Below are 12,268 nucleotides of genomic sequence, written 5' to 3' on the forward strand. Positions count from 1 at the left end.
CCTCACACCACTGTCTTCTGCAGTTGGGGAGGAAGGGTCGTGGCCCCACTCTTCCCTCCCCTGGGAAGAGAGGATTGGGCCCCTCTTTTCCCACTTGTACTGGTTAAAGGTAGACTGCATACACAATCCCTCTACTTTTTCTAATATGTTTGCAGAATGAGTTTGTGACACACCCACCCCAGCCGACTCTCCAGCAGATATGTCAGGAGACACATGCCCCCCCCCCATTTCTCCAGAGATTTCTATTTTTTCCTCCCTCCAGGCCCCCATTCTGATTTATTTTTATTATCCCATGTATGAGTGCTGATGGATGGATGGATGGATGGATAGGATGAGACTGCTAGGAATAGGCTGAGATTACTTAGGATTTGCCCCATCAATTTTTGGTAGTATTGTTCTATTTTTTGTACAAGTTGGTAGGGGAAGGGGGGCCCATACCCTTCCCCTGGGTGCAAGCATGTTTGGTCTTGGCCAAACCTCATGAGAAGAACTGTCCATCTAGAGCAGGATTCATCTTGTGCGATGAAGAATGGTCCAGAGCAGACCACCCTCTCATGAGAGTGCCTGGCCATGTAGACATGCATGCGGGCTGAAGGGCTTTTACTGCCTGGCCCAGTTGACAGTTCCACCAAACCTCGGCAACATCCCTTCCAGTCCAGGCAACTGCCAGGAACCGAGAACATAAGTTCCCCTTAAAAGAGTCTGGTCTCCCCACAACACATCTCCATTTTCAATTTAGTTTTTCATGGTCACCTGGCTAGCCAGGGCCATTCTAATCTATGGGTATCCCATCCCAGAGTGCCCCATGGTGGCTGGTTTGCATTTGCCGCAGCGTTGGGCCCAGCCAATACCGATTAGCCTGGGACATAGGCTTTATGCCCTGGCTCTCCTTGTTTGCCCAGCCAACCCGAAACTGCTCAAAAAACCAAAGCAGCCTCGCCTACTTGAGGTCTGGAAAGGTTGGGTGAGAGAGGGGAAGGTGCAGAGTATGCATTCTATTGTTAATCAGTGCTGCCAGGAGCCCCACAACAGCAGGCCCCCCTATAGTTGGAAGGCTTACCTCATGAGAGTGCATTCAAACAGAAAACTGAGACACTTTGGTGTTTCTGTATTCTCCGGTGGACTGGTCCTATCATGAGAAGGCTAACCCGTCAGCCGGGAAGCCAGCACAAGGATGAGAGTGTGTTGGGTCTTTCACACTGCTTTGCTCAGGACTGCTAGCTTGGTGGCACCCTTGGTTACAGTGAACCAAACCCCATACTCCTTTGCCTGCCTTAATATGCATATCCCCTCCTAGGAAGTCAATAAAATCTGTTCCTGGAGTACCAGATGACCAGCCCTGGCCCTTTGGTAGCCAGGCAACCGGTGTCTTCCTCCAGGATTGTCAGGCATCTCCCTCAGTGTTGTTCTCCCCGCCCGCACACCTTTTTGCACATTAAGACCAAAGAAACTACACTCCATTGATAGGGCCTAGATCGGGTGTTAGATTGGGTGTTAGTGATGCCTTGCACGTGTGCCTATTCTCCTTTTATTTAAAGCATGCTTTCCCCAATGCCATTCCATCCCTTTAAATGTGTGTGTGTGGGGGGGGGTTTAAAAATGGCTGCCAAAACAAAAATGCCTCACAGAGGCCATTTGCACATGTGCGGCGGCCGCCATTTTGACTGCCATGCTGTTTTAGGAAGGCTCGAACGAGCCAAAAAAACTGGCCTAAAAGGCCCAAGAGGGCAGCATTTTGAAGGCTGGCGAGGGAAGGGGGAATCTCCATGCACCGCCCCCCTCACCGCCTCGACAATCACTTTTAAGGTAAATTTTTTAAAAACTTGAAAAAGTTTGCAAATCCCCCCCACCCCGGACCGAACCAAACCCGGGGAGGGGGGCATGGTTCGAGGCCGGTACAGCCAGTTTTGTGCACATCCCTAATTTCTGTATGGCTTGCTCTGCTTCCAGGTTCATCCGCCTTACTCTAAGCTACCAGGTACAGGTTCTGCTGTAAGCCAACTACACCCTTCTTCACCTGCCCCTGAGAACTTGGCTTCCTAGAGGCAGTTCAAGTTCAGTTTAGATTTGAACTGAACCAGGCAAAGTGGTTTTGTGCACACCCCTAACCCTGAGAGAAAAGAGTTAACAAGGTGGGAGAAAGTGACTTACTAAGCCAATTGCAACAGCAGCAATCTTTCCCCATCTATATTGGCAAAAAGCTGCCCTTGGAGAGGCTCTGGCCCACATTTTCTCCAGGACTGTTGCTCTTTAACATTGGCTCACCCAGTGTCCTACCACATACTGCTGAGTGCCTGGAGGCAGGGGTGTAGGGAACTTTGCAGAGACTGAGGGTCTTTGCAGGGTCTTACCAGTGCCCTGCCCACTCTCTGCATGTTCTTTCATACACACGAAGTGCACACGCACTCCAAGCCACACCTCCTGCATCTGATGTCAGACATGGGGTGGGAGCAGTGCAGAGAATGGGACTGTCACAGCTCTGGCATAGTTTCATTTCCTCTGTCAGCAGTTGGTGGAATTGCTGAAGGGAGCTCCTTGCCATGGACAAATTTGTTTTATTCATATTAATATAAATTTGTAATTATATAAATCTGGGTTCTTTTGGACTTTGTTTTCAGCTGCTTATGCCATAATTCAATCAGTGAGAGCATTTCCTTGGCCTTGTTACAGGTGTTTTGCAAATGGACCTGAGTATTGCCTTTTTAGGAAAAGCGCTCATCAGAACGACCGTTGACCTGGAATGCAGTCGTTTCTCTTCCAAGCAGAGAAAAGCTGCTTCAGGCTGAGGCTTGAGATTAGGAAGTACATTGAAGTACCCCCAAATGGTGAAGCGAGCGGGTCTGGTAACACTGTTCTCTTGACTCCTACCCAGTTTGGCTCATTTCATCTGCCAATTGGACTATCAGACAAGGAGGCTGTTCTCACAACATAGCTGTCTGGGCTACTAGGTAAAATATATTCTTTTACCTGCTGAAGTTCACATTCATATTCTAAAAGCAATTGTATTTTTCCAATGTGTTCATTCTCTACTATAAAGGTTGCAAAGGTTTTCAATCTTTATGTTGTGAATTTATTCTCAAGAAAAAGCGTAGGACCTGATTTAAGAATACTCAAGCCAGAAACAATTAGGATTATTCAATTTACTTTTAGCTCCTCTGTACAAGAGGATCTACCTGAAATTAGAAGATATTTATACTGATAGCATTCATTATATTCCCAAACTTTAAATACATATGCTTTTGGTTAAACTCTGGGTCTTCTAAATTACTAGGAGTAATATAAGAGGGCTCAAGCAAACCTTCAGTCTACATATTCTAAACCAGGGCTGCATAACTTCAGTCCTCCTGCAGATGTTAGACTACAACTCCAATAATTCCTGGCTATTGTTCACTGTGGCTGGGGATGATGGAAGTTGTAGTCAAAGAACAACTGGAGGGTCAAAGTGGTGCAGCACTGTTCTAAACAAAATTGTATAACTGTACTGGTTTTATTTCTCTCTTACCTCAAAATATTGTGTGCAGAGGTATCCCTGCTAAAGCAATCCCAAACTGATAAATATATGAAGATGTATCTTTTATCCAATCTATTAACCAGAGTAGAGTTAACCGTGGTACAATAACATTTAGAAATACCATTCCTCTTCTCTTCTTTTTGTCTTATAGTATTATAATGGCCTTTATTCTTGTTTTTATATCATTCCAAATGAACTCTATCAACAAATTCTGCCATTTACAAAGTTGTTTCTTGATCAGTTTAATGGGTAAAAATGGAAATTAAAAAACTATTGTGAATGTTAACAGTATCATCAGCATATCACTTAACTGTGTTCATATTTTATTTGCTTAATTCCAATCCATTTATCATCTAATTTTCTGTTAATTTTAAAGCTATGTATTCTAAAGCAAACAAAAAAACCCAAAAACAAATGCAGATATGGGCCATCATAATCTGGTCTCCCTGAATAAATTAAAACTCATTGACTTCTGGCCATTAATTATGCCCATGGCCTCAGAGTTTGAATGAATCTAGTTTCTAAAGATGGGGTTGAAATTAAATCATTTCAAAACTTCAATCAAAATGGCCATTTCTGGATCCAAAAATGCCATCAATGTTTCCTTCTTTTAATAATTAGCAAAACAATGGGTACAATGAATTTCCCCGAAAAAAATGGGAAATAACTTGGCTCCTCATCCAAGCCAATTGAAGATTCAAGAAACCAGGCTCTTAGCAAAGCAAAGAAGAACCATGTACCTGGCTTAGCTAAAAGGCTTGTTTTAAAGGGTTGCTCTCTGGAAAATGGTGGAGAGAAGAAAACCCCTCTGTGAAACTCACAGGGTAGGAAGATCACAGATGAGCTGTTGGTCTTTCCCCAGTTGACCTTTGCCCATTCTTAGTTTTCCTAGAGGCAGCTCTTCAAAAAGCCCCCATTAGGCCCTTGTTTAATATAATGGAGCCACTCCGTTACTTAAAAGGGGTGGGGAGAAAAATCCGGCAATTCTTGTCTGCTCACATTTTAAACTGAGTCGGAGAAGAATTCTCCTTGGAGATGAGACTTAACCAGCCCATGGTATTGGTATTTAAACTTAACTCAGGAGAATTTTGCCAACATATCTATTTTTCAGACATTGTCCCTATTTATTTCCCTCAAAAAGCTTGTCTGATCTGAATATGTGTACTTAGCCAAAGAGTTGAGATGGTTAGCCAGGGGAAGGTAAATATCTTATAATTTATATTCAAGAGAGATGTTGGCCTATATAAATGGCCTACAATACTAGTAGGATCTTTCCCTTTCTTATAAATCACTGTGATCTGAACTTCTGTCCAAGATTCTGAAAGCTTTTAAAACCATAAAATCTCATTTATACTATTGCTCAGTGGTGTTAAAGGGATTTTAGCAAATGTTCTAAATTATTCTAGTAGGAAGCCATCTAAGCCAGGTGCATTATTTGTCTTATACAAATAAGAAAAAAGGGGGGGCAGGTGATTATTGAAAGAGCTTTCAGTTTAAGGTCATTCCTTCCAAAGATGTTCAAGTCCCACAGCATCTCATTTTAAAAACATAAGCATTGAATTCAACCCACTACCTTTGGAAAAGCCATGAGTGCTAAAGGAGCTAAAGTTGTTCTGAGGAAGAATTTGGGATGGGGGAGATAAAAAGTGAGGAGAGAGGGTCTGAAAGGGGAAAAAAGAGGAGAAAGAGGGAGAGACAGAGATGGGATGATAAAGGTTTGCTGCCACAAACACATTAATAGTAAAATTCTGGCCTTTTTGAAGAGCATTTGAGCATTTGTTTTTAGCAGTCAAGTTGTTTGAATTCATTGTTTTTATTTTATTGTACATGACTGGGTATTTGATAGATAATCAATGATATGTAGAATATAGATAGATGGGAGGATACTAATTTGTGTACTAATACTAATTTATGCATTCTTCAAAGCTATTAAGCATCTGGAGCAAAAATTAAACAATCCCACTAGAGGTTCTGAACCAGGGTGTAGCTATAATAATTGAGCAGATGGGTTCAAAAAGCCCGGCCCCCCAGATCCTTAGGGGGCCCCCAACTCTACACCTCCCTATTTTCTTCATTATCTCCCCCACTCCGAGGGGCCACTGGAGGGAGGAGTGAACATGGGCTCCCTCTCCCCTAGCTACGCCCCTGTTCTGAACAATAAAAAAACATTTTAATTGTTTTCTAAAGATTGTTCACTTTGGCTCCAACAGCATCCCTTGACAGGGACCTATAAGGCCCTGCTGAATGCACTCTTCTGAATGTTCTGAATATAAAACTGAATGTTTTATATTGTAAAGTGAGGTAATTTCAGAGCCTTTTGAGCAGATCTCAAAAAACAGAAATAACACATTGAAAGAAATGCTCTACCAAGTAGTTGCCCACATGTATAGCTGCAAGAAGGAAACTGATTGTTTTAAGTAACTCCTTCTTTTAATAACTCCTTCCTTCACCCATCTGGCCTTCTGAAATGTTCCTTTACAGAATCTCTCTACATCCATTGATTCTGTGCCACAAGGTGAGAGTGTGTGTGTGTGAGAGAGTGGGGTGGGTAGAGGTTTGTCCTGGTTGTGACCATAGGCCAGGGGTGTCCAACTGTCACCTTCCAGCTGTTGCTGGCTATAACTCCCATCATTCCTGCCTAATGGCCATTGTGATGGGGAATGATGGGAGTTGTAGACCAACAGCAGCTGGAGGGCCACAGTTAGACACCCCTGCCATAAGCTGTCGATATTTATTTACTTACTTATTTGATTTCTATACCGCCCTTCCAAAATGGCTGAGGGCGATATCTTCCAATTTGGACATTTCAGCATGTTTGATCAGATAGGGAGGTCATTCCTTGATGCCTCCAAAGCTTGGAGAACCTTGGTGACACTTCTCATTAAGTTAACTGCCTTGAGGGTATCAATATTGGATCTGCCTTGAGGGTATCAAAGATCTGCCTTGAGGGTATCAATACGTCTACAACAAATCAAGGTGAATAGGAATGATGATAACACCCAATCAAAAAGCCCTATCAAGCGTCCTCCCCACCCCCACCCCCAGATTGCCATACGAAAATGTTCTGGTCCAGTAGGATGTATGAAAAGTAATAGTTCAAAGAGGAAAAGAGTCCATCTCCTCCTCTACTAATTTTCATACTCCAAATATGTTCAATCTGTTGTTTTCTTTGCAACATCTTCTCTCTGCCATGTAACAAAAAGCTTTGGAAAGTGCCCTCAGTGTCTCAAGTGACAGAGAGGACTGCTATTCAAGAAACTCAAGCCCCAAAGCCCCTTGAGTGTCAGACTAGGTCATACCATTCTTTGGATGCCAGCCTGTGTGGTGCACCCTTAAGTTCCAACCAGCCCATTTGGCTCACAGATTTAGGAGGGTGCTAAAACTATTTCATGTCTGTCTTCTGTGCTTCTACAAACCCAGAATGATTGATAAGCCAATGCAAAAGGGAAACATGATGGAATTATTCAAATGAACCCTAATAATGTGTGTGTCAAGTAAATTGCTCAGTTTGTGCAGTATCCAGGCTAAGTAGAGCGAGCTTAGAATAGTGGTTAGAATGTTGGATTAGGACCGGGAAGACCTGAGTTCGAATCCCCATTCAACCATGAAACACACTGGGTGAGTCTGGGCCAGTCATGTATCTCTCAGCCTAACCTACCCCACAGGGTTGTTGTGAGGATAAAAATAACCACGTACACTGCTCTGAGCTCCTCGGAGGAAGAGCAGAATATAAATGAAACAAACAAACAAACAAACAAACAAAATTATTACCAAGTCCCATTGATATTAAAGGAACTCAAGTTAGAAATTACTAACTTGTCTCAACATTTCAATGGTGCTTAGTCATAACTATGTAGTGGCTGGTGAGGGCAGTGCTGGGGAAAGGGGCAGCAAAAGGTGTCTTAAAAAATAAATTAAGTGGTGCTTACCAACATTAGAGCAGCACCTGCAAGCTGCCTCAGTCAGCAGTGCTCCGCCCAGGATCCCGTGTGGGGTGGGAACACCCTGCCTGGCATCCCTGCAGGCCCTGGGCTCTGCACATGCACAGACACTCTGCACATGCTCAGAGGCCACCACCCCACAGGGATGCCAGGTGGGTGCTACTGCCCCGGCATGGGATCCCGGACAGAGCGCCACTGCTTGAGGCAGCTGACAGATGCTGCCCTAATGTTGGTAAGCACCAGTTAATTTATTTCTAAAGGCGCCTCTTGCTCCCCCCACCCCACCCCCGGTGCTGCCCTCCCTGGCTGCTACTTATGACAAATTAGTTTTGAAGAAGCCCTTTGTATTTTTCAAAAGGAACTCTGGTGGAAATAAGGTAGGGAATTTTTTAAAAAGCAGTTCCAAATTGCAAGGCTGCATTTTTGTTTAACCTGTCATCTACTACTTTTCCTTCTACAACACTAGGCTGTGCTTTATAAGGTAGACGTCCAAGGCCCTCCAATTTAAAATTCTAGGCTTAATAAAATAACTTTTTCCAGTGTTGAAATAATACAGCTTCGAGATCATAGGAAACCAGCAGAATCTGTGATCATGCCCAAGTGATTTGGCATATTTTCATAGGACCTAGAGCTTACCACAGATTTCAAATGGACAAAGAAAGTACTTCTTCACACAACACATAACTAAGCTTACAATGGTCTTATAAAGCCACTAACCTAGTCATCCGTGGCAAATATGAATTGTTGGTAGGGGCTGGATTGCGATATGCTGAAGCCCTAAGCTATGTCAAGCTTAAAGGGCCTCACAGAATCACAAAAAACCCAACAACATTATTCTAACAAAAAGGACAATGAAAACAGAAATAATAAAGCTTTATTTTTACATATATATATTTGGCAAAGATGTGACAAAAACGTATCTAACAAAACAGTTATCTTGTGATAAGCCAATTTGCATTAGAAATAGGCTTGTGCAAATTCAGGCTTAAAATTCAGATTTTTTCCAAAATTGCATGAAATAGGTAAAAACTGGTAAAATCCAACTCCTTTAAAAAAAATCAGATTGGTAAAGTTGGAAAATTAATTTTGGAAATACTTTGGAACTTCAGAATTAGCAAAATGGAATAGGACCCCCACCCCGAGGTGAATGGGGAAATTGGGCGGTGGGGGGGGTCACTAAAAATCACTGGCTGGTCCTAGAGCCTGGAAGGAGGTCAGGGCCTGTGCATGTTCAGAAAATTCAGATTCAGATTCAACCTGATCCAAATTTGACAATATCAGATTTGGATTCTATGGGCTCTGGAGATATTGGATTGGATTTGGAATTCAAATCCTAATTCTGACTTAAATCCAGATTTTCCCTATAGTCATCAATGCAGAAATTGGGAGGGAAGTCACCAAAAATCACCAGTTGGTCCCAGAGCCTTGAAACTTGCCGCACATGTGATCAGACATTTGAAAACTGGGTCTGATGAAATTTCAATATCACTTACAGTTATTTCTGCACAGATTTAGAAACTCAATATGATAAATAATTGTGTAGCCATGTAAGTATATATTTGTCTTATCAGACCAATAATGTCTGTTTTAGTATTCCCCCCCCCTTGATTTTCAACTTATTATGTAAAACTTCAAATTGTTTTCTTTTTGTATTCAGAGACCCCTCATAATATGAGCCCTAAACTGTAGCTTTCTTAGTTTGTGCTTAAGTCTGGCACTGTTTGTAAGCAATTAGCACTGGAAGCTTTCGTAGAATGCAACAGATATGGCTCTGGTTGCTTTCTCTTGCAGGTTATTACAGATAGCTAATATTTGTGGTTCAGTAGGTTTGTAACATTTTTTGTTGGCTAGCTACTTTTGTGATGTTAATGGCAAGACATTGACTTGTGGAATTCTTTACTGTAAGATGTGGCTAAAACCACTAACAGATGATTTTAAAAAACACACACAAAAGATTAGACAAATTCATGATGATTAGTCCAGTTATTAGATATTAGCTGGGACAGCATAACTGAATACACTTCAGCATACTAGATGCTGGGAACAAACAACAGGAGATGGCCATCACCTTCGTGCCATGCTTGTGAGCTTCCCAGAGGTATCTGGGCTAGAAGACACAAAGTTGGCTCCAGCAGGACAATTCCTTTTGTTTGCAATTCAGCCCAAAGAAGAAGAAAAATCAAGTTCAAACAGGCTCCAAGATATATGAGAAGAGATGCATATGTCAATACTACAAAAGGAGTTTGCCACCAAAATAAATCCTGAAACTGGAGTTAAAATAATTTAGACTGTTCTCACAGCCATATAATCCTTCATCACTCACTCATAGCTTGTCAGATATACTTTGCAGTGCCAGAACATTAGCATAGTTTTGTACCTTATGCTCTGGCTGCAGGTTCACAGCAAAACAAAAAAAGAGGGAAGTTTGAGATAGAAGACAAGAGAAGACCTCAAAACTTGTTAAAAACATATGTCTATTTTTTTTTAAAAAAATTAAAAATCGATATGTTGTTAGAGCTTGAGGACATTTGCCAGATGACAAGCTTTGACACTCCCGAAAGAGTGGCAGCTGGACAACTTTTGGCCTCAGATGTTTCCCATATGTGTTCTTAGGCTGCCACCTGTGGTTTCATCATTGGAGCTTTTTATTGTTTTATGGGTTTTGTGCTGCCTATTTGCAGCACGTTTATGGATTATTGGATTTTAATGTTTTTATTGTGGATTATGAAACTGTACTGGATTATGTAGTTGTATTGATTTCTAACTGCTGTATGTCAGCTGAAGTGCTTTTGTGCAGAGATGACCCATACATATGATTATAAAATAGCATACCATGTAAATTGATGCCTATTGCCCACTATCTATTGGTAGCCTCCAAAACCATGAACTCCATCAGAATACACTGTACCTGCTTTCTCCCTTGCAAGTCTGGCAAAGAACTGTGTAACCCCACCCTCCCCATTGTGAACAGAGTTTTGGCAACATTTGCCCTCATACAGCTCTGCAGTTCACTCTTGATTGCTCGTGTCTTAGCTTGAATGTGGCTGAGGTGCCTAAGGAGAGAAATCTCCCCAAGATCGCTTGTTGATCAAACTGGAGAAGAACAAAGAAATGTTTGCCTGCATCTTTGCTGACACCAAAGCTGCTGGTGCTTCAGCCCTGGCTGAATACAAAATATGACCCAGGCTAGAGATGGGTTGCTAACCAAAGCTGGCCAGAGACTTCTGGTAGGGCTGGGTTCTACCACTGAGCAGAAGCAGCCATAGAGACACAAGCCCATGAGGTTAAACATTTTAGAGTAAGAGATTTCATTGTTCACTAAGGTCACTTTTAAGGACAATAGTTTTAAGGACATGGTCTTAATCTATCACAAATTTTCAGTTGAGAATTAAGCAGACCAGATGGTCAGCTAGTGTTTGGGCCACAAGAATGTCCCTCTTCTCATTAATGACAATCACATATTCAAATAAGTAGTGGGAGAGAGGTGGGCTACAGCCCTTTAAATCTGACGTGGAAAAATCAACGGTTTCAGCCAACTTCTCAGAAAAAACCATTTTTTATGCAGGTTTTAGGAAGCAATAACAATGCTAGTAATATAGCACTTATGAATGTTAAAAGCTCCCCACATACAGCAATCTTGTAGAGCAGGTTATTATTATTCCCATATTGTAGTTGGGAAAGAGGGGCTGAAATAGCATGAGCTTATGATGGGGGCAAGATGCAAACCACGGATTTCCTATAGCTCTTAGCCACTTTGTTACAACAGTTCATTCAAAAGTTCATTCATTCTGTGAATGAACTTCACAGAAGCTCCCCCACCACATCCCCTCTCAAAAATGACTGGATTGGTAAAAAGGAAGCTGAAAGGGAAAGTCAGGAGGGTCAAATCACTCCAGTTGGCAGTCACCAAAGCATTCTTTGATAATAATAACAGGAATGTGGATAAGGGTGATCCAGTTGACATAGTATACTTGGACTTGCAAAAAGCTCTTGAGAAAGTTCCCCACAAAAGGCTCTTGAGTAAACTTAGCAGTCATGGGTTAAGGGGACAGGTTCATGTGTGGATTGGAACTGGTTGAAGGACAGGAAACAGAGGGTAGGAATAAATGGACCATTTTCACAATGCAGAGAAGTAAGAAGTAGGGTCCTCCAGGGATCTGTCTTGGGACTAGTGCTCTTTAACTTGTTCATAAATGATCTAGAAGTTGGGGTAAGCAGAGAAGTGGCCGAAATGGCAGATGATACCAAACTATTTAGGGTAGTAGTAAAATCCAAAGCAGATTGTGAGGAGCTCCAAAAGGATCTCTCCAAACTGGAGGAGTGGGCGACAAAATGGCAAATGCGATTCAATGTAAGCAAATGTAAAGTGATGCATATTGGGACAAAAAACCCCAAATTCATATATGATTATTATTATTATTGTTTACACAGTCAGACAGGTGTTATTGACTGGTTTGTTTTATCCAGACATTGAGTCCTTCCCAAGGACCTGGGATGGCTGAATTTTATTGTCAATGTTGTTGTTGTTGTTATAGATATCGTCGCAGAATATGGGCTGTTCCCAGTAAAGCTGCTTTTTGTAATTGGCTGATGGTGATTTCTGTGGCCCCTATGGTGTTAAGGTGCTCTTCAAGGTCTTTTGGAACTGCACCCAGGGCGCCAATTACCACTGGGATTATTTTGGTCTTTTTCTGCCACAGCCTCTCAATTTCAATTTGTAGATCTTTGTATTTGGTGATTTTTTCTATTTCTTTTTCTTCTATTCTGCTATCCCCTGGTATTGCTATGCCGATTATTTTAACTTGTTTTTCTTTCT

This window comes from Hemicordylus capensis, chromosome 5 (assembly GCF_027244095.1).
Source record: "Hemicordylus capensis ecotype Gifberg chromosome 5, rHemCap1.1.pri, whole genome shotgun sequence".
NCBI lineage: Eukaryota > Metazoa > Chordata > Lepidosauria > Squamata > Cordylidae > Hemicordylus > Hemicordylus capensis.